Raw genomic sequence first — 21,926 nt, forward strand, 5'->3', positions numbered from 1 at the left:
GCAGCTTCAGAGCACAGGAACAAGAGGATGCCTTCGGGTCTTGCGTCCCCTTTTATCCGTCTTCAGGGCGGGCGTAAACCCGCCCCTGCCTGCCCCGAGGGCGTGGCCAGCCGCGTCAGTGTCTAGGCCAGCCCACTCTAGGGCGGGAAAAAGCGCGCCCCGGCTACGCCGCTTCGGGCATACCAGCCGGGACACGCCACCCGCCCAAGATGGCTTCCCGGGGGGATCGTGGTACTCTGCCATACGTGCGGGGGGACCGAGTGGTCGCCCCTTTCCATATGGCTGAGATACCCGCCACCCCCTCTCAACACAATCCCCAAAGGAGGGAAACCGGAAACAGTTCTTGAAGTTTTTGGAAGAGGGAGGGAGTGACCCTCCCGGCCGTATTTATTAAAACAAAAATTAAAACATTATATTAATGTACAATTTCATTACCACATTGCGATGTTTGGCTAACCTTAACAGATTCTCTAATACAGAGGTTCTCCTAGCCGAACTAACATCCTACAAAACATTGACTTGAAATTTTGAAATTGTACATCCTAACGTTTAAGGGCCAACGGCAAGGTCGTAACCGGTGTCAAGATCCCTAACCAGAAATACCCCCCCCACTTGGGAGGGGCGACAGGACTGAGGCGTACCTCCAGTGCAACTACCAATTTCCCTTGACTTGACGGGGGCACCAATAAACTCGACGCCATTTAAAGGTCGTTCGAGGACTCGTGTGAGGTTATCTAGAAGGTAGCGTAGACCTCCCCCCAAACCCCACACAACTTACCACATCTGCCGTCGCAGACGTCACTGGCCCCGGGAAATTCCCCAGGAGGGGGCTGTAACCCCTCCTACCCAGGAAGGGGCCTTGACCGCCTTTCCTTTTCTTTCGGCGACCCATCCTTAGAAGGGACCGCCTCCCCGTTGAGGGGCCAATGGCCACCTCTCCCGAGCGCTCCCATCCGTGTTGGGTGACGCCCACTCATAGGGATCTTCCAATTAGTGCTCACCGATCATGACCTTACCGCCACAGGCCGGATAGTTGACCGGCTATCCGGACCCCCCACAAAGCTCCTACCTAAAGGTCATGTTTTAACGTTTTTAACCATGCTAAGAAGTCTCCTATGAGTAACTCATTCCCCACCCGAGACAAATGCACACCATCCCCCAAATACATACTGTCATCACTAATACAGCCATGCGAAATAGAATGCAATGTCCTGGAACGGAACAACCTACTCACTTTGTTATTAAGCTTTCTAACAGAATGATTCAAAGCATGAATAGAAATAGCCCCTCGCCACACCTTTCGTGGGATCATATGGGACCACGCAATTATGCACCCCGGAACTCTCCTCGCCAACCAACTTACAGTGGAAAGCATTGCCTCCAGGAGAAGTCGTCTACCGGTGGTGACCAAATCATTGCCCCCTAGATGTACTATGACTATAGACGGCGGTGACCTCGTCCGCCCTAACAAACCCTCGAAAAATGTTTGAAACTGGTCAATACAGAGACCGCCTCTTCCGTAGAAGGACACCCTGTACCCGTATTCCCCAGCTACGTGAATCATGTCACCTGCTTTGAATACGTCCGCGGCACGCCTCACGTGTGAGTGGCCCACGACCCACACCTCCTTTTTCACAGCCGGTGATGTCTGACCGCTGGCCCGGTGTTGGGTCGACTGCATAGTCCGCCCCGCCTCGTAGGCTTGCGCAACTGAAAACCAAACAAAAACAAGAGGCGTGAGTACATCATTACAGCTTCACAACATGTGTAACCGCACATACCTCTTATAACAATTGGAGGACCAACGCCCCACTCGTTTCACTTGTTCAACATTAAGACCCCTAGCTGTAGCTTCTGTAGCAGCCCCTATCCGAAAGGAATGGGTCCCAAACTCGCCCGGGTTCAAGCCCGCAGCGGCAATTGACATCGCAAGCACCCGCTGAAACTGAAATTTCGTCAGTGGGGTGGCGTCCGCGTGTCTCAACAAGGTCCCCCCCCATGATGCCACCCTTCGTGCTAGGTATTCTTCTAAACACTTTACCGGACACATGGAGGACCCGGGAATCCTGCGTATGATTATGCAGTCACCCATCCCACCTTGATCGGTCTTGGACCTGACAAAGGAGACCGTCATTGTCTCACCTCTGATCTGAACATGTTCCTGGCACAAACCCCCTGTCACATCCTGTTTGTTCCTTGCCACCAGTTCGCTTACCGCATCGCCCCATGAAATGCCAGCGTAAAAGCGGCTCGGAACAACACTGTCTCAAACTGAGATGAACATGTGGAAGGGAGTGTGGCCAACAACTGGGCCAACCTACCCAAACCTATCGGGCGCCTCTCATCTACTCTGCGACCTTCAAGGCGTTGCCACCCACGCAGCGCTTTCTGTACAACGAAAGACGCTGTCGGGTCCTGGATACCATGAGCCCTGGCAACAAAGGAAATGGCAGCACGGTGCCTCTGGGCCGTAGCCACCGATTTCCCAGCCCTACGTAAGGACATCAGAAAATTCACTACCCATTCCTCGTGGCCCCACAGCCCCTCTCTATCGGGCCCCAAAAAGGCTAAATAGGACCGAAACGCCCCTTCATATGCCTTCCTCGTCCTTGGTGCTAGACTCTCTCCCACGAGGTGACGAAGTTCGGGGCACCGAGAGACCAGAGAGCTTCGGGAAAGGGTGCCGGCTCTGGGTCCGCTGTGGGAAGGAAACCCGAGAAAGCCTGCATATGAAAACGAGACAGTGCATCAGCCGCCTGATTCATTACCCCCGGGACATGTTTTGCTCTGAATAGCACATTCAGTTGCATACACAGTAAAACAATTTCTTTGAGCAATCTTAAAATCATTTTACATCGTGCAGCCTGGCTATTGATGCACTCGACCACGGTCATATTGTCAGACCAAAAGATCACAGAGTGATCTTTGAACCCTTCGGGCCAGGTTCTCAGGGCCACCAAAATGGGGAAAAGTTCAAGGAAAGCAATATTACTTGTCAGACCATTGTCATGCCACCATGTCGGCCACCTTTGTGCCGACCATTTTGTGCCGAAGATGGCACCAAAACCTATGCTACCTGCTGAATCGGTCCATAGCCCCAGCTCTTCCGAGGACACGGCTGGTTTGTTCCAGACGACTCGACCATTAAAGTCCGCCAGGAATGCTAACCAAATGCGCATGTCCTGGCGGACCTCAGCCGATAGTCTCGTGCGATGATGGCCCTCCTTCAGGCCGACCATAGCTTGGGCAATTGAACGGGAGAAGGGGCGGGCCATTGGTATTACCCTCAGGGCAAAATTCAACTGTCCCACCAACTGCTGTAATTGATGCAGCGTAACTTTAGGTCCATTTATACACACTCGGAGGGCTGCCCTGAACTTTAACACTTTGTCAGCTGGCAAACGAAAACAACCCTCACTGGAGTCTAACTCGATCCCCAGATACTCAAGGCAAGTCGTAGGACCCACCGTCTTACCTGGTGCCAATGGCACACCAAACTGCTTCATTAACATACAAAATTCGGCCAAGGCCCGGCCACATTCGAGATCCCCGGCTGCCCCAAGGAACAGAAAATCATCAAGGTAATGCATTACATGGTGGCAACCCGTGTTCTTTGTGAAGACCCATTGTAGAAAACTACTGAATTTCTCGAAATAGGCACAAGATATCGAGCACCCCATCGGCATACACTTATCCATGTAATAACAACCCTGAAACATGAAACCCAGGAGACGCTGGTCGTCTGGGTGTACCGGGAGCAATCGGAACGCTGACTCGATATCTGACTTCGCCATCAGCGCCCCGGGCCCCAGGCGATTCAAAATGGCTACGGCCTCATCGAAGGATGCGTACCGCACCGAACATACTTCCGGATCTATTGCATCGTTAACAGAAAGACCACGTGGAGCTGATAAATTATGAATCAATCGGAACTCCCCCGGGTCCTTCTTGGGGACCACCCCTAAAGGAGAACAAACAAAATCATGCACCGGGGGTACACTAAACGGGCCGGCGACCCGACCTCGAGTAACCTCTTTCCGGATCTTATCCTGTACCACGGTCGTATGCTGCAGGACCGAAAGTTGATTTTTACACTTCTCCACACCCTGAAAGTCCCCTACCGGGATGCGGAAACCATACGAAAATCCGTTCCGCAGCACCCCAGCAGAAGTACGATCCGGGTATTCACTGAGCCAGGGAATCATCGCCAAGGTATCAATCGGGGTAGGTAAAGGCGCCCCTCGGACTATGTTAGACCTGTTTGGCGCCTCCTCTCCCCCCGTTATCACCCGTTTTGGCTCTGCACGTGGACTCAGGATGGGGCGACCCGCACCCACTACATTCATGTTTAAATTTACACGATCCCTGGGGTCTAGTACATTTACCTCTGTTGAAATTAAAGCACAACCCCCTTTTTCCTGTATTGCCGGCAGGTCTCGACTGATCGTCGGTACCCGTACCTGAACGAAAGGGCGTCCCCCCATATTGACGGGAGGATTCGCCAACATTACTTCCTACCAATGGCATTTTCAACATACCTGTCTCCTTCATTTTATCCCATGTCAAAGAATCATAACAATCCCAGGTCAAGCTTTTATTATGCTCTTTAGCCTTTCGAAAAAGATTATCGTAGCAAAACCAATGGTTACCCTGGTATGATGTCGAGTACCCCATGATTCGCGACTGATAGGTCGGCAACTCGGAAAGCAACTCGGGCCTACGTTCCCCCAATATCGACGTAAAGATTCCCCATGCATTGCCCCAATTGCCAATATTCTCATTCACTTTAAAGGCGGCCATTTTTGCGCGCCAAACACTCGGATGCATGAGGTCTTTCTGACCCTTAACATGCTCCACTTCATAATGATCAACAAGCAAAGAGAAGATGTTCACATATTCCCCTGCCCAAATCTTTTCCTTAATTGCCAAAGGCACATGTTGACCCAACCTTTCTCTACGAGAGGGTGCTGACTCATCCCTCGCAATCGGCAATGGCCGCTTACCTGCACCGGACGCTGCCTCTGCGGTCGCAATCGTCCCTTGTGGCTTGTCAACTACTGCAACCGGCGCGGACACCTTGGCTGCTTCCCGTTTCTCGCGCAATTGCTTCATAAGCGCCTGCGCCTCGGCAGCCGTGGCGCCCTCACTACTTTCGCCCAACCACGCTGCAAGTTGTGCTGCCAGCTCGGGCGGCATATCTTCATTGGACACCGGGGTGACCACCACGGGAATCGGATTCCCCTCCGCCGGTACTGGGGTTGGCGCTTCGAGCGGGGTACAGGGAACCGGGACGTCTCCCCCAGCTGGTCCCCTCCTTGGCCTCTTGGCTCTCCCTCCTGGAGCTGCTCCAGCCGACGGACGTTCCGGCCCCCCTTCCCCGTCTCTCTCCGCCACCCGCTTCTTTAGCTCGGTCATCTCCTTCATGAGGACCCGAACCATCTGTTCGGTCGTCATTCTCTTCCCGCCTTTCTTGGGCATTTCTCCGACAGAGTATCTGTAAGACAAAAGAAAGATTACAACGCTCAAAATTGGCTCTTCGTTCCGTCTCGAGCTCACGTGCAGCGAGGAGGTGCAGCTTCAGAGCACAGGAACAAGAGGATGCCTTCGGGTCTTGCGTCCCCTTTTATCCGTCTTCAGGGCGGGCGTAAACCCGCCCCTGCCTGCCCCGAGGGCGTGGCCAGCCGCGTCAGTGTCTAGGCCAGCCCACTCTAGGGCGGGAAAAAGCGCGCCCCGGCTACGCCGCTTCGGGCATACCAGCCGGGACACGCCACCCGCCCAAGATGGCTTCCCGGGGGGATCGTGGTACTCTGCCATACGTGCGGGGGGACCGAGTGGTCGCCCCTTTCCATTCTCACCACATCGTAATCGGGTTCTAAGTATTAATTAATTCAAAATACCTTACTTCCCACCTTTTACCCCTATAAACCCCACAAACTGCATATAAAATATACATTAAAAAACTTAGTAGCATTATTAGCATAATTAAATATAAATTAAATAAATAGTTTTAAATACAAAATAATCATTATTGTATTATCATTGACTTACTTCCCTCTCTATACACTTATAAACACTCAACCCGCTATGTCACTAAAAATCACAAACATTTATTACAATAAATCTAAAACTAAATTTTTTATTAACATATTAAAAAAATAAACAATAAATGCACAAAAAATGTGCATCATATACATGTAAAAATATACTAAAATACATATCAATAATTTGAAAACGTTATTTTAAACAACTATATTTTTCAATCAATATTAATGACTTTGATATGTTAAAAATCAATATTACTTACCTCAAAACTGATATTCCTACTTATGATTTTTCCAAATCATTGTATTTTGTACACAACATTTTTGTATGGCCAAAATTTTACTCCGAATATTTGTCTGAATACTGAAAATAGTTTCACACCAAGCAACAGACAGGCACAGACAAACATATAGAGACATAGAGGTAGACCAGCTACCCATTCTACATGTGAGTTTTGGACTCTACCCAAATACACAAATTTCTAACCCATCTACAGTGGTCATCAGCAGGTAGCCAGAGTGAGACTTTGTACCACAAAAGGTTTGCTCGCTAAGAATGGAAGCACCAACTGGTCTAAGCCGAATGACAGCAATCTTACCAAATCATTCTCTCTGCTTCCAACTCTCTCTTTATAAAGAAGCATTGACAAAATAAAAACAACAAAAAGGAGGTATGGGAATAATAAGAGAGAAGGGCAGTGAAAGAAGGAATGGATGAAGCAATGGAGTGGGTGGAGAAGGACAACATTCCAATCATGTTTGCCTTTGCAAATCAACAACATTAGAGAAATTACATAACAAACAAGCATTTGCAAAGCAATAGGTCTTGCATTTGGGCAAGTTTGAGCTTTTGGCATTGTAAATGACAATGCCTTTTATCTATATTTTGGTATTTAAAACACAAATAAAAGGCGTTGTCATTTACAATGCTAATAGCTTAAACTCCCGCAAATGCGAGACCCATTGCATTGCAATTGCTTGTTTTTATTTATAGCCTCGCACTCCATTACAGTAAACACTGTCTTCTAGGAGATGGCTTGATAGATCCCACCATATTAGCAGGGCACTACTTTTCAAGATCTGGACTTTCATCTAATATTTTACCTAGAGGGAGGAAGAGCAATGATGCCTGTCTGTGCCCTTCTTACGATGCATCTCAACATTTTAATAGCCAGATCGTAGTTTTGTTCGTTATCGGTTTCATTACTTTCTGATGCCCTCATATCTGCAGTATGGCTCTCCATTCACAGTAACTGTTGCCCCTCAAGTCCTGGTTTATTTCACAATGCAGCATCTTCTCCACAAGTTTCACTTCTTCTAGACATGGTGCATGTCACAGAAACATGTAGCTACTGCACTGAAAAGTAAAGAAAAACCTCTACACGGCCGCGGCAGTCATGAGAATGGAAATAGAATAAAAGGAGAAACAGGGAAAGGAGGAGAGAGTAAAAAGAGATATAGCCATAGAACGGAGTTAAGGGAAATAAAGTTTAGGAGGAGAAGCAAGGTGAAAGAGGAGAGAAAGGTGGGAGGAGGAAGACAAGAGAGAAGGGAGGAGAATGCAGAGATAGTATAAGAGAGAGAAAGAGAACAAACATTGGCAAAACGAACAGGCCGCGCCTTTATAATGCGAGTGCCAAGCTGTTAGCTTTTGTAATGTTAGTATGTAAAGTATTGTTTAAAGAAAATCAAAGGAACAGAAAACGTGTGAAACAAATAATTTTATAATGGTTGAAAGCTGTTCAATTCTAGTAATGTTTGGAAATGGTATGACATTTTTTGTTGTAAATGTCTATAATGAAACTTGAACCAAATAAGTAAGTGGCGTAGTTAGTGTGTCATGGGCAATAGTGCAACTAAGGAAATGGGCTTCTTGGCTCATACTTGAATTTTGAAATAAAGTTGTGTTTTATTTAGTGCACAGTGCCACTGCACCTGTTGCACAAAGGAGGCTAGGGATCATTAAGCATCACTGCATTGGCAAAGGAGGCGAGAGGAAGTTTGAGAGGCTTGCTTGGGGTTGGACAGGATAAGGAAAATGTATCTTGCTAGGTGGGCTTGTATTAAATATTTATCAAAAATAGCATACTTTTTTTTGGGGGGGGGCTGAGTTTGAAGGCCAAGCAGGGTGGAGTGTGATTAGTGTAGTACAGGAGTCGACAAATGGTGAAAGTAAAGTCCAGAAACCAAAGAGGCATGTGAATGTCGATAACTGCATGCGGTGGTGGCTAAAAACATTAATGAAGAGTTGTGGGGCGGGGGTGGGGAGTTTAGAGGACAACAATGACCAGTATTAGTGGTTGTAACACAGATGACAAAAAGCGCCACATGCCTAGGTCGATATCAGAAGCATGTGGGAGACTAAATAGTGGAGCACCAAAGGGGGATGGGAAGCCTGCGTTGGCATGATTAAAACATGTAATCATAAGACAAAGGCCTGGCGGGGGGGATCCGTGAATCTTAGGAGGGGGCTGTTTCACGATGACATCTTTGAAATGGCATAGCTTGTACCTCAAACGTAAACAAGTATAAAGTGCGCATAGTGGTATCCAGTGTGCTGTTGGGTTCAAGTGCAAAAAAGGGAATGGGCTCATTGGCACATTGCTTTTCCCTTTCTCACGCACTTTTACAACATTGACCTGTGAAAACGTGCAGCTCTTTCAAAGCACCACAGTCCAGACCTTCCAGCGTTGGCTTGCTGTTTGGTAATGGTAATGTCCCTGAAACCTAGAAGAAAAACACGATCTGCCCTCCGAGCACTGGCTGGCAAAGTCCTCAAACCGAATCTGCAGATGTGGTCACAGGCAAGACTAAACAAACACTCTTGGGAAGAAGCCCTACTACAGTAGTTTTGTGATTGCATGTTAGCACCTGGATAGTGCATAACCTGCCTTTAATACTCCATTGTAGTGCCGTTCGGTCGTCTGGGCTGTGACTCCCATCGCCTTATCAAGGGACCATGATGTCACACGTAAAAACATATTCTGAGAGGTAAGTTAACATGGGAAGTGTACAAATAGCAGAACGCATTTATCTGCTGCTCAAAGATATTCGAGTAAGAAAATATTCCTCGTCCAGACGCATCCAAGAATGAAACTCACAGAACAAAGATTTCTCCTACGCATCCGTATTCAGATTTATGAAGCAATTAAAACAAGTGACACGTAAAAGTTAAGATAGCGCTTTCTGAGCGTTCTATTCTGCGCAGTGAAGAGAACTACATTGCGGTTTGAGTGTAGCACTGTACACAAGGATGTGAGGGGCAATAGAACAAAACAGAGGAAGATAAGGAATCAAAGAAAATGTGACTGGCTCTGCATGCGTTTGTTTGGGATCCTCCCGCGTTATCTGGCAGACACGTAAAGCTGTCTGCATCCAGGTCGAAAAATGGGTATAGGGAGACTGTGGAAGAAAGAGCTGGGGTAGTCAGAAATAAAGAAGTGAATAGACATGAGTGAAAAGTGGACAGTCCGAAACGGCATAATGATGCATCGTGCAGGAGAGAGGGAGGGTCATACTAGAGATAAGGACGAAGATAGGTTGGCTGTAATGTAAATGTGGCTGTAACGTAAATGTGAATATCCTGTTTTTATGTAGTGCTTAATGTTGGAGAATATCCGTGTATGGAAGTATTATTGCCAATTTTGGCAGCGAAGAGAACTACGGGAAGACGGACGCAGGAGAGTGGCTGCAAGGGATCTTTACAGTGTATATAAAATGTGTTAGATGGCAAATGGTAAGCACTTTCATGGCTGCTTTGATGTTCTCAGTGGCCGCGCGGCTCACTGAGAACATCTAAGCGGCCGCGAAAATCCTCCCAAAGGCTGAAGGCGGACAAATGGTGCCCGCGCCCAGCACACATGCACTGCACCCGATCCGCCTGCAGACTTTGGGAGCATTTTGGAGAACCCTAATTAACTCTCACAGAACAACGCATGCGCGTTGGCTCAGCGAGACCTAAAAAGGAGGAAGTAAATGGTACAGCACAAATTTTCAATCAGAAAATAAATATAGCATATGCTAAAGGCAGCACACCTTTAGAAGCAAGAACATGATGTTTCCAATTAGGATGCTTTGAGCAATGCTGACATCTGCTGTCACATCTCGGGGGTAATCAAAATGACTTTAGTCACAATGGTATAAAAAATATATGGGCTAAAGTACCCTTGCCATTGATTATAGGGGTATTGCATGCCACCATGTGGTTCCATGACCAAAAAGAGTAACAACGTTGAATATTACTCACGCTTAAAGTATGCCTTACTAGCTCTAAGACAGGGTGTATTTAAAAGGAGGACATATGGAAATTTAAGATTGCACTTGTCTCCCTTTTGTCTTCCTAGTCAGGCTGGCTCCGAACCTACTGGGAAGGGGAGCTTCCCCAGACTGTGTTTAGAGTGTCCTGAAGGAGGGTTTGCCCATTTCCACAGCCATGTCTCTGGGCGGCCACAGGGAACTCTGTACAGAGGAAGAGCAGTTATGCTATGTTTGTATTTGGTAGAAAATTGCAGCATGGGATTGTTTGCTGCCAGGCAAACAGGAACTGCTAAGTAAGTGGGTAGGAATTCCCCAGTGAATCTTTTCCCTACTGATTAGGGAGGGGCCAGAAGTAACACAACAAACATGCTTGTACCAAGCATAAATGGTGCATCTTTGGGTACCTTCTTAAGGACACTACTGGGCCTATGGAAGACGGAAGAAGAACTTTAGGGCAGTTTATACTCCCACTTGCAACCATGACATAACATTGGCATGCAATAATGCATTCAATATTGTTATCTCTAAGAAACAGCTACAAAATTCATTCTTGGCCTTTATGAAATATTTGTTACAAGCCCAATTTACTGGTGGAATCAGATTTATAATAAATAGTCTGGAAAATATACTTTTATAAAGCTACACTTTCCTTGCCTAAAGCCCCTGGTTGTACATTTGCCCACCTTTCATCTGGCACCTGCCTAACCCCACTGAGGAAGACAAAGGCCTTGGGTGTGGGGAGGTGATGCTCTTCCCATGACAGGATGGCCAGTGAGCTATGCCCAGGAACTTGATTAACTTCAAAGAGACCTATTTTGTCACAAGTCAATGTTAACTGACACCTGGGCAGGAATTCCTTTGCTCCCCTAGCCAGGCAGTCACCAGTCCCAGTGGAAGATGAGCTGCTTCCAGAACAGGTTTAGAGTGACCATAGACGAAGGGTTGCTCATTTTACTGGTCACACCTCTGTTGTGTACAAAGAAATTAATACCACCTTTAGCATAATTAAATATCAATTAAATAAATAATATATATGTTTTAAATATTCATCAATGATTTAATTAAATTACTTCCCACCCTATACCCCTGTAAACCCACAACCCGCTATGGCACCGATATTCACAAAAATAATTTACATTAATTAAACAAAGAAGGGGACTAGAAAATTATTAAGGCTGACTTCCTGTTCAAGCAATAGGGCTGCAATAAGCTGCAAGAAGCCTTTTCCTATAATTGACCATCTGACCAGTTCCTACTGGACCTGCCCTGGAACCTGCTGGCTGCCTCTTCTGGTGTGAGTCTTTACCCCACAGTGCTGTTCCCAAGGACCTAGACCCTTGGCTGTTATCAAAATGTTTACACTCTCAGTATACCCTGAAATTTGCGACTTGAAAACATTTTGGCTCCAAAGGCCTTCTCGGGACTAAAACCGACCTGTCCAGCCAATCTAACATAGGGCCAGAATACGATATAGGTCAGACAGTTGGATTTTCCCAGACTCTGTCGGAACCCATCCTCCAAACTCAGTGGAAACATTTCCGACCCACCGATTACAATGCTCGCTGTCGGAAGGGGAACCATTCGATTATTTTGAATCAGTTCCAACTGGCATTCGGAGAGTCCGAGTCATTCAGAGCCGATTCGTACAGCTCAATGGACAGTGGATCCAACTGATTACGATGTCAGATTACAACAGCCTTTCCGACATAAGGGTCAATTAGGATGGCGGAAGGCGGTGGCGATCTGTCCGCAATCCTTGCCCGTCCGCCACCTATTTCCCCCGCCATATTACAATGGCGGGGGACCGTGGTGGACGGGAAGACCGTCGCCGCTTTCCCGCTGTGGTCGCCTTGCGGCCGCGGCTGAAAAGCTCTAATATGGTGGCGGTGTCTACCAGACACCGCAGCCATATTAGGATGTTCTGGGGCCTATGCCTTTCCGTGGCGCCACAATGTTAAAAATGCAGGATGCACCCGCCCACTCTGCCGGGTGCATCCTAATTCCACAGACCGGACCTCCGCCCCTGTGGTGGACGGTCCCGTCCTCAGACAGGACTAATTGACCTCTTGGTCTTTCCGACATGAACAAACTGACTTTCGGGGCGCCGAGCAGGCCACCCCTTCATCCTGAGTCTGCCGGTTTGGGTACTAAAGGAACCCTCTGTAAAACCAATCACAATGTGGCAGATACCATGGGGTGTTCATGACAGGGTGCAAGGTTTTGTGTAGACACCCATTTTCCTAATAGGGGCCTGTGTTTTCGTGGTGACACAGGCTCCCATTGAAGTCAATGGGAGTTCTTTCCAATTGTGTTCGGAAGCATCATATTCGGTCAGAAGGAACCGCCGACCATGAGTCATTCTAAACCAAATCTGACAAGGAGGTGGACGGTTTGGTGTCCGACCGACACCGTAATCAGGCCCAGAGTGTGTTGCTGCTGGGCCAAAGATTCAGGTTGTTCCCACTCAAAGCTTTTTCACAGCAGCAAATCAAATTCTGCTGGACTTGCGAAGAAGGTATCTGGCTTCATGGAGTCCATTTTGGCTGAATCCTGCACCCTAAATGCACTGTAATATTCGTGCTCCAAAGAAGTACCTAACCATGAAGCTAAAAATCTTCCATGGAAACCCTGCAGGACAGTGTCCCACCAATGAAGGACCTTCTCTGGGTGTGGGATTCAAATTTATCAAACTTTGAGCTTTCTTGACAAAAGCCAATGACTTCAGCGAGACCTTGTCCAGTGGTTATTCTATGCCCTGGAGCCTCATTCGGCTATAGCATGCTGCCTTGGTTCCAGTCAAGCGCAATTAGATGACTGCTTTTGGTACTTAGGGGCTTATTGCGATGGCAGATGGACTTCAGTTTGTCCGCCATTTTATCGGTGATTGGGACCACCTGCCTACAAGGCGGCAGTCCCACAGGGCTAAATATAATGCAATGCCATTGTGGCGGTCGCATTGACCATGTTTTGTATTGCAGCAGGTGCTGCACTCTTCAGCACCTGCCTCAATACAAAACAGAGACCCCACACATATCCCTGCACTATGTGGCAGGCGGTGCCTGCCAGGTGGTGCAGGGATATGTAGGTCTCCTGTCTGTGGGCTAGGTGGGCAGGAGGGCCTGCCACGGGCCCCCAATGTCCCTTTCCACCAGCCTTTTCATGGAGGTTAACCTGCCATGAAGCGGCTGGCGGAAAAGGGCATCGTAATCCATACAGCGGCGCTTAGTGGGCCCTACCAGCATTATATGGTCTATGAGCCCTTCCGCTGCACCGGCAGATTCAAGGAGCCCATCGGATGCATGGCGGTCTGTCTTTACAACTGCACACTTCCACCCACAATCAATATTTGGTGGGGGGTAAAGTTGGTTACGATAGCGGAAAGACCGCCACCGACAGCCTGTCGATGGCAGTCTCCCCCCCATTGTCATCAGCCCCCAAATGCTTTTTGGTGCTATTTTTACATTTAAATGTTAAATATTCACAACTTCGGTTTACCTCATTGGATTTTTGTTATTTTGTTGTCATTTTATTTATTGAATTTTACTCTATTTTTTTAATTGTTTTGTAATTGTTCCTGTGTTTTGTTATGATTCATTACTGTTTGGGTCCTGCAAGAATATTTTATACATTGCCCCTTAGTTAGGCCTGTCTGCTCTGTGTCATAGCTACCATGTACTGAGATCAGGCTTATTTAGTGACTTCAGTGAGGTTCAGCAAGGTTTGTGGTCATTATTTTAGGTATGTAGTCACCCCCTCAATTAATAACCGAATTGATATAAAATATAACATCAAATGTAGGCAACTAATTACCCCATATTAACAGCATGAAGGAAAGGATAAACTATGTGATAAAAAAAATCATCCCAATGGCCTTCACAAGTAACATAAATATGAGCCAACATATCAATGGCACATTAAGGGCAAATGAATGACTCTAATGGATTTGCTACTTTAAAGCTTGTGAAAGGGTAAAATACAAAAATGTAACACTATAGTGGACAAACCCTTTAAAGAAAAGACAAGTGAGGAAAAAAAAACAATACAAAAAATGTTGGAGAATGAAAGAAAATGAGAAAGCCCACAATGACCAGCGAAAAACAAAAAACAAAGATAATTTAAAAAAAAATATATGGTAAGGGTGAAATTACAAGTATCAAATAGAAAAAGTATAAACAAATACAGACCACTTAAAACAGTAAGTTCATGTAGCAGGCCATGGATGGAGTGGGGTGAAAGAGAAAGATGATCAATGTATCAAAAATGAAGAAGAAAGGCTGGAACGCAGGAATATATGATTACAGAGAAGGTGAGTGAAATACTCACATTAGTGATGGCTGTACTGTACTATGCAAAAACACTCAAGCAACAGAGTAGTGAAGAACCACATGTTGAGACAGGCTAAATTCCAGTCACCTGTGATTAAAATATTAGACCGCAGAGACCAAAGCATGAAGGCAGACCACTGATAACATGTAATGTCGTTTATGGCATTGATTTGTACACTCAACCTTTCCTAGAATTTTTTTTTTTATTTAAAGTGATGAGTAGGAAGAAGTTGTTGATTTCTTTCATGTTACATGCAGCTTCACTCTGTAATATTTAAAGGTTAATTGAATGGTTATGTATTATGAGAATGAAACGACACATGGGACACCCGTGTAATTGTTCAGGGCACTGACTCTTCCATGGTTTGCTGCTGATCTCCTTATACGCCACTGTGTGTGGCAGGTGATTGAGTTTAGGGTATCACCCCATTTCAGCCAGGGTAGCTTGAGTCCAGTGGCAAAGGAGAGCACAGGAGACACGTCGGGGCATACGCGTCCAACATGGGGTGACAAGTACAAAAATAACAATTGATGGACAAAATGTTGAGCAAAGTCAAACATTCACCCCACTATAGAGATCTGGGCTTAAATCCATTGTTTTTTTGCTGTACAATGCACAGTGCACCTGTGCTAGGAGGAAGCGTAAGTGCACCATACCCTGGTAGACATAAAGCACCTCCTCAATCTCCATTCCACACATTGCAGCGCTGCAACTTAACTTGGTGCCTGCGCCCCGCGAAAGAATAGCAAATATGGCTCTGTGTGCCTAAGTAACACCTGTTGATCTGTGTGTTCTCTTTACTACTCAAGAAATGCATTGACTGTACCAAAATATCCTATCTGCAAATGGCTCAGAAGCATCTATACACATTTTTTCATAGCGGCAGAACACCAACTGGCTGGGCTTTAGGGTAAATTGTAAAGCCTTTTACAATAATCAATTTCACTGAAATAATGTGTTTTATTCTTCAAACTGTCTACAGTCAAAGATCGTCTGCCAACAGTGTTATCTTCACCATTTATTTCTTGGAACTTTCTGCAGAAGTTATTTCTTTTATAGGTTATGCAAGTATGACAGTATTTCCTCAATTAAAAGTAGTAGTCAAGTCAAAATATTTATTTCCAGGAAATAAATTCTTACAGAAATATTGCATGTTACCCAATTCATTATTATAAACAATCACAGGTGTCATAAAATCAGTAGTGCACAGTACAAATTTGAGTCAATTTAACCAATACATGACTGCGATTAATAGCAATCTAAGCCTTTAAAATGTCCCAATAGAAGCTCAACAGCAGAAAATCCCACATATATTAAGAAAACATAAGAAAGAAAGAAAGTGCTAAATTAACCAGAAGCATGAAACTCGTTTTGCTGAAGCAAAACATTATAAAGTGCAGCATGTATAGCAGCTTATCACATTCACATGGGGCCTTCTTATTCAACCTTACTGACACGGTCAAATTTCCCATCTCCAGTGCGACCTTGACAGTGCATCCTCTTCATGCGCTCTGCATCTTCTCACCAGTTAAAGCCACTAAAATACTGACCTTGGTGGAGTGCAAACCTAAATCTAAGAGGGGAAAATTCTAAGATGGCATATTGTGATTTTACACAGGCATTGAATAGTGGCGTTGGCTACATCCTGATATCTGGTGCCACATATCAAGCTTAAACCCATTTCTCTCAACCGTGTCTCAAACTTTTCAAAAATGGGCCAGAGAATTTTCAACCTTTCCTCTCGGAAGAAAACACAGTTTAACAAAGTGTGGGTAACGGAATATTTCCTACTCTGTTTGGTTCTCGACTTGTTCAGTTTTTATTCCCAATATTTGCCATCCAGTGTCAATTCCCACGATTTGCCGCAGAATTTCAATTCGGAGACATTTATGTGCAATTTTATGTAAGTACCGGAAGAGGTCCCTACTCGCCTGGGAAACTAGAAATAGGGTAACTGAACTCTTGACCTTAAGAAATCCTCACCCCAGCTGGATCCAGCAACACATTGCCTGAGGGGATTCTTTATTTTACTGATTTGAAGTACTTTACCTATTTCAAGGAGCACATCAGGGACTCCCATGGGCTTTAACATTACTGTCACAGGGTTCCCCTTGCTAGGGAAAATTGACAATATTTCATGTAAAATTAACACTGACAGTTTATCGCCGGGGACCCCATTTTGTATTGATAAATAGAAACGTAAAGCTCTGATATATGCCAGCGCATTTCAGGCTATGGTTCTCAACTCCTGCCTTACAGCTTGGATCATTACATTTTTAGGTAAATCAAGGAGCACTTTCAAGGAATTGACTTCTAAGCTTTCCCATGAGATTCTTCTATCCACTGCCAGAACCTCCCCTCCATAAAGAGTCTGAGGGATTAGCTTGCCCTTTATGACTTTACACAGGGGATCAAAAGTATAGCTGTCATATTTACAATTTAACATATTTTAGGCTATTCACTTTTGCTAATAGTATCTGGGAGGCCATATGTTTATCCCACCTCAAACCTTCTCAGAAGATCCTACCCAGGTAGTAATACTCTCTGACCTGCTTCAGTTGCACATTACATAAGAACGAAGTACATTTATTTTACTGTCCTACGAAGAACAACATTTTTGCCTAGTCAACATGTATTGCTAGTTTATTCTCTAGACAATAAGAATTTAGGGTGTCTGACCTTTGCTGGAGCATGTAGGCGTGAGATCCATCACCACCAGATCGTCCGTGTACATAGGGCAGCTGATATGTCTACCCCCAATCTTTAATGAGTAATTATGCCTACCACTTAATGTCTGAGCGAGATCCAAAATGAACAGACTAAACAGCAGGCCTGCTAAAACATAACCCTGCCATAAGCTGTTCTCTACCGGAATTTTCTGCAAAGAAATTTGATGAGAGTGGGCACCCAAACTTTTACCCCTGCCGAAAGATATATCCTCAGCGAGGCATTCCTCAAAGTGAATGTGGACTGTGCAGTCCATTTAACCCCTCCCATGCTCGTGATGGAACCGTTCCGTCATGAGCCTCGGGTGGGCTGTGCTGGTGACGGAATGGTTCCGTCACAGCCCGCTCACCGCCCCTGCGCGGCGCAAATTCCCCACCTGCGCTGACGTTCTAAAGAGCGGGCGGGCCGTACGGAACTGTTCCGTCACAAGCACAGCCCACCCATGGGCCGTGACGGAGCGGTTCCGTCACGAGCACGGGAGCGCCACGCAGCCCCGCCTCCCCCTTAGCACTGCAGCGGAATAGCCGCCGCAGCGAAGGAGTTAAAGTATGCAGATTAATATACCAATATTATAATGTAAGTTTTAACAGCACACAAAAAAGGTAATCTGAACTTAGGGTGTTGAAAGTTTTTTGCAAGTCTAACACCAGGGAAGTAGTACATGGCCATTTCCCTTGTACAGCCATCCATGATGCAGTAAAAGTGTTGAATGTTCAGAGAGGTATTCCTGCCCAGAATGAGCCTGTATTGATCTGCTTGCACCAGGCCCTGAAGCAGTTGAGGAATTCCATTAGCCAGGATCGTGCTTTGGATTTTGGAATCCATTTTTGGTATAGTTATTGGGCGACACTAGGCAAGGCGCTTCTCAGGTTTTAAGAGTAGTGAAGTCTCATGAAGTGTGGCCAGGAGACATCAGTCTCCAATGCTGCTTCATACAGCTCTGCAATATTAAGAGATGGCTAGCCTGCAAATGTTTTGTAAAATGTGTCTGGGAGGCCATGGGTCCCAGGATACTTCCCACCCGCTACCTCTATTATAGCCACCTTAACATCTTGAGCTGTGAAAGGGTTGTCAAGTTCTTCATTGTCCTCTGAACTCTATGTAGAGTGGCTGTTGCTAAGAAGGCCAGCACTCTGTCTGACTGAGGATCTCCCTAGAGCCCTGTAGTAGGTGACAAAGACTTCATGTCGCCCTCCAACAGGGAGTGAGCAGACTCAATAAGCACTCTTGGTGACGTAATTGTCGCCTATATGGCTCCACTGTCAGAAATAGTGTCTCCATTTGTAATACACGTGGTGACCTTCTTTGACGACACTCAATTGGTCGAAGCATTGAGCCACCCCAGCCAACAAGATAAGGGTCTCCTCCCCTGCCTGGAGGAAGTAGTAAAGTGGATGAGTCTCTCCCACCTGAAAGTCAATGAGAAGACAGAACTCATAATCCTAGGTGATTCTCCAAGCCCCTGTCTAAATACGCTTTAACCATCTTCAATGGGATTATTTCCTACCCCCAAAAGAGAAATAAAAAGCCTAGGAATATGGCTAGACCAGAACCTCACCTTTAAAACCCGGGCAAGAAAGACAGCCGCTTCGTCCTAATGCCTTCTTAGAATTATTCGTAAAATCCTCCCTTTCCTACCCCCACTTGCAAAAAGATTAGTGACCCAGGCCCTCAGACTGGACTATGGCAATGCCCTTTACCTAGGTGCCCCTAAAGAGTAATTTCAAAGCTGCAGGTCATACAGAATTGTGCAGCAAGGCTGCTCACTGATACCCCCAATCATTGCTCAGCAAGACCAGCCCTCCACTCTCTTCACTGGCTCCCAGTACAGCAGAGAATAAACTTCAAGGCCCTTTGAATAGCACACAACTCACTTAATGATCACGGGCCACTAATCAACAGGGCCATGATTCGTCCATACAGAGCAAACAGGGCACGGCGTTCAAATGAACTACATCTTGCGACGATTCCCAGGACAAAGATGGCCAGAAGTGGTGGTAGGCTCTTCTCACTCAACGCCTCCAAACTATGGAATGGCCATCCACTGCATCTACAAAGTGAACCTAACCATCTGAAATTCTGTAAACTACTGAAGACCTGGCTGTTCAAATAGAGCCCTCCTCTTCCCTCTCCTCAGATCCATGCAGGGATGAGTTGATTCCGGGTAGCCATGCGCTATACAAGTAACAATACAATACAATACAATAAATAATCAATGTTGTTCAATTCTAAAATTCCTTTATTTTGTATTTCTATCTTTGTTTTATACTTCATTTTTCAAAATTCGTTTTAAATGATTCTTCTCATATGCATATCATTAGTAAGGTGAATCATCTAATTACCCAGCTACCCCAATGCATTTTGGACATCTGCCCTTCATCAAGGGGATAAGTCCTGAAGTAATGTTGATGTACTCGCTCTCTATCCTCTTCTCGTTGAACATCTGTTGTGAGCGGAGAAAGGTACCTTCCAGTGTAAATAAAGACTACCTGTTATGTTATGTTATGTTAAGTGTTCCTTATAAAGCGCACTGACACCGGAGCTTCCTGGCGCTGGTAGACAGAACAGAGTGAGGAGGAGGTAGAGGTAACAGAATCTACGTGGGGGTAGGGAAAAGATACGTTTTTAACATTTTCCTAAAGTTGAGAAAAGAAGAGCAGGATTTGATAGAAAGAGGGAGGGTGTTCCAGAGTCCAGGGGCCAACTGGGAGAACCGGCGTCCGCCGAATCTCTTAGTTTTGCTCCTGGGGATGATCAACAAGTCAAGGTGGGCGGATCGAAGATGGCTGTAGCTGTCTTAGAGGTGGACAGACAGATCATTCTATATTTGGGGTCCATTAGGATGGTGGACCGATCGCCACCACCATGCAGGCGGTGGCGATCCGTCCGCCATCCCTGCCTGTCCGCCACCTTTCTTTCCCCCGCCATATTACAATGGCGGGGGACCGTGGCGGAGGGGAAGACCGTCCACCGCTTTTCCGCCGCAGTCGGCTTGCGACCGCGGCGGAAAAGGCCTGATATGGTGGCGGTGTCTATCAGACACCGCCAGTCATATTAGGATGCCCTGTGAGGAATGCCTTTCCGTGGCACTGCACGGTGCCTATCATGTTGTGCATTGAAATGTACAACGTGAATTTTTTGCATTGCGGCAGCTGGTGCTTCAAGCACCGTCCGCCGCAATGTAAAAAATGTGGGATGCACCTGCCACTGTGGTGGATGCATCCTGATTGGGGGCATGGTTCCTCCCCCTTGTGGCAGACGGTACCGGGCCCCTACAGGATGGCGGACAGACTTTGTCCATCCGCCATCCTAATGGACCCCAAAGTGTGCGAGGTGTGTAGGAGGCAAAACCCAAGCAGCAAAGCAGCTCAATTAGTAGAACCACAGCCTCACAGAACTCAGCCTCCAAGGTTCAGAGCTAGGGTTTCTCAGCTGCTCCTCGCTCTACCTCTATGTATTCTCATTTGTCAATGTCTCATTCTCAGAGTACCATCATTCTTACCTCTGAGACCATGAGAACTTAAATGCCTCATACAACATTCAATAGTAGTCAAATAAGTTGAGCCATCCTTGTGCTCAAAGTATTCACAAATGTTCTCCTATGTGATGTTTCTAAATGGTGAATCCTCTAGAGAAGAGGCCTGTAGGCACTAAGTCGGACTAGGGAAGGCAATCTGCCCCAGTTCAGGCTCAGTATCAGAGGAATATGATCGGATAATACACTACTAAGGTTGTCCACAGAGGAAATGTAAACAAGACTCTCCTATAAAGGCGTGAATACAAGTCATGTACCAGGGAGTAGTAGGAATAAAGTTTGATTCGAGAGTGGTGATGGCACCATGCTGCATGTAGGACGGAACCACCATCCACTCTGAACCTGTTTTGTTATGGGTAACTGATGTGGCAAAAGATTTGTCAGACCTCCTCCTCCAGCAACAATGATAATAGCCCAACCTCCAGGTCGACTATTACGAGGGAACAGCTGTTTGCGCTGAAGATCTACGAGTGACTGACCAGTCCCATGTCTCAGAAGTGCCAGAGAAGAAATGTTCTTTGTTACCAGGATCATTTTCAGTTTGGGGGGGGGGAAGAAGGGCATATTTGACCCCCATCTACCACAGTTTCACTTGACGCTTAGGAACAAGGCTCTCTGATGTTGGACAGCCAATGTCTAATCAGGAAAGATACCAATGGTCTATTTTCCTCTGAGGAGTGGGTCAGACCATCTTGCCTTCTTAAGGATTGTATCTCGATTTTTAAAAATGGAGAACTTTGACCACTGTTGGTTTTGAGGATGCACTTGTTAAGGGGCTCCTGATGGGTACACAGGCCCAATTATTGGAAAATACTGATGTGAGGTCATGCACATCCAAAAGGTCCATAAATTGCATCATATTGAGACCCTCGCTGCCCTCTAGGAGGACCTCAACAAGTATTTTACTGTACCTGGCTTGTCCCAAAGCATCTTCGGCCCTGTCCTTGTGGAAGTGGACCTGTTCTATTAGATCCCATACTTGTTTATGGAGATCCTCTGTGTGAGGCTGTAGGTAGTTAAGCATTTTTTCACAGTGGGAA

The sequence above is a fragment of the Lissotriton vulgaris genome, chromosome 7, assembly GCF_964263255.1.
Source record: "Lissotriton vulgaris chromosome 7, aLisVul1.2, whole genome shotgun sequence".
Lineage (NCBI taxonomy): Eukaryota > Metazoa > Chordata > Amphibia > Caudata > Salamandridae > Lissotriton > Lissotriton vulgaris.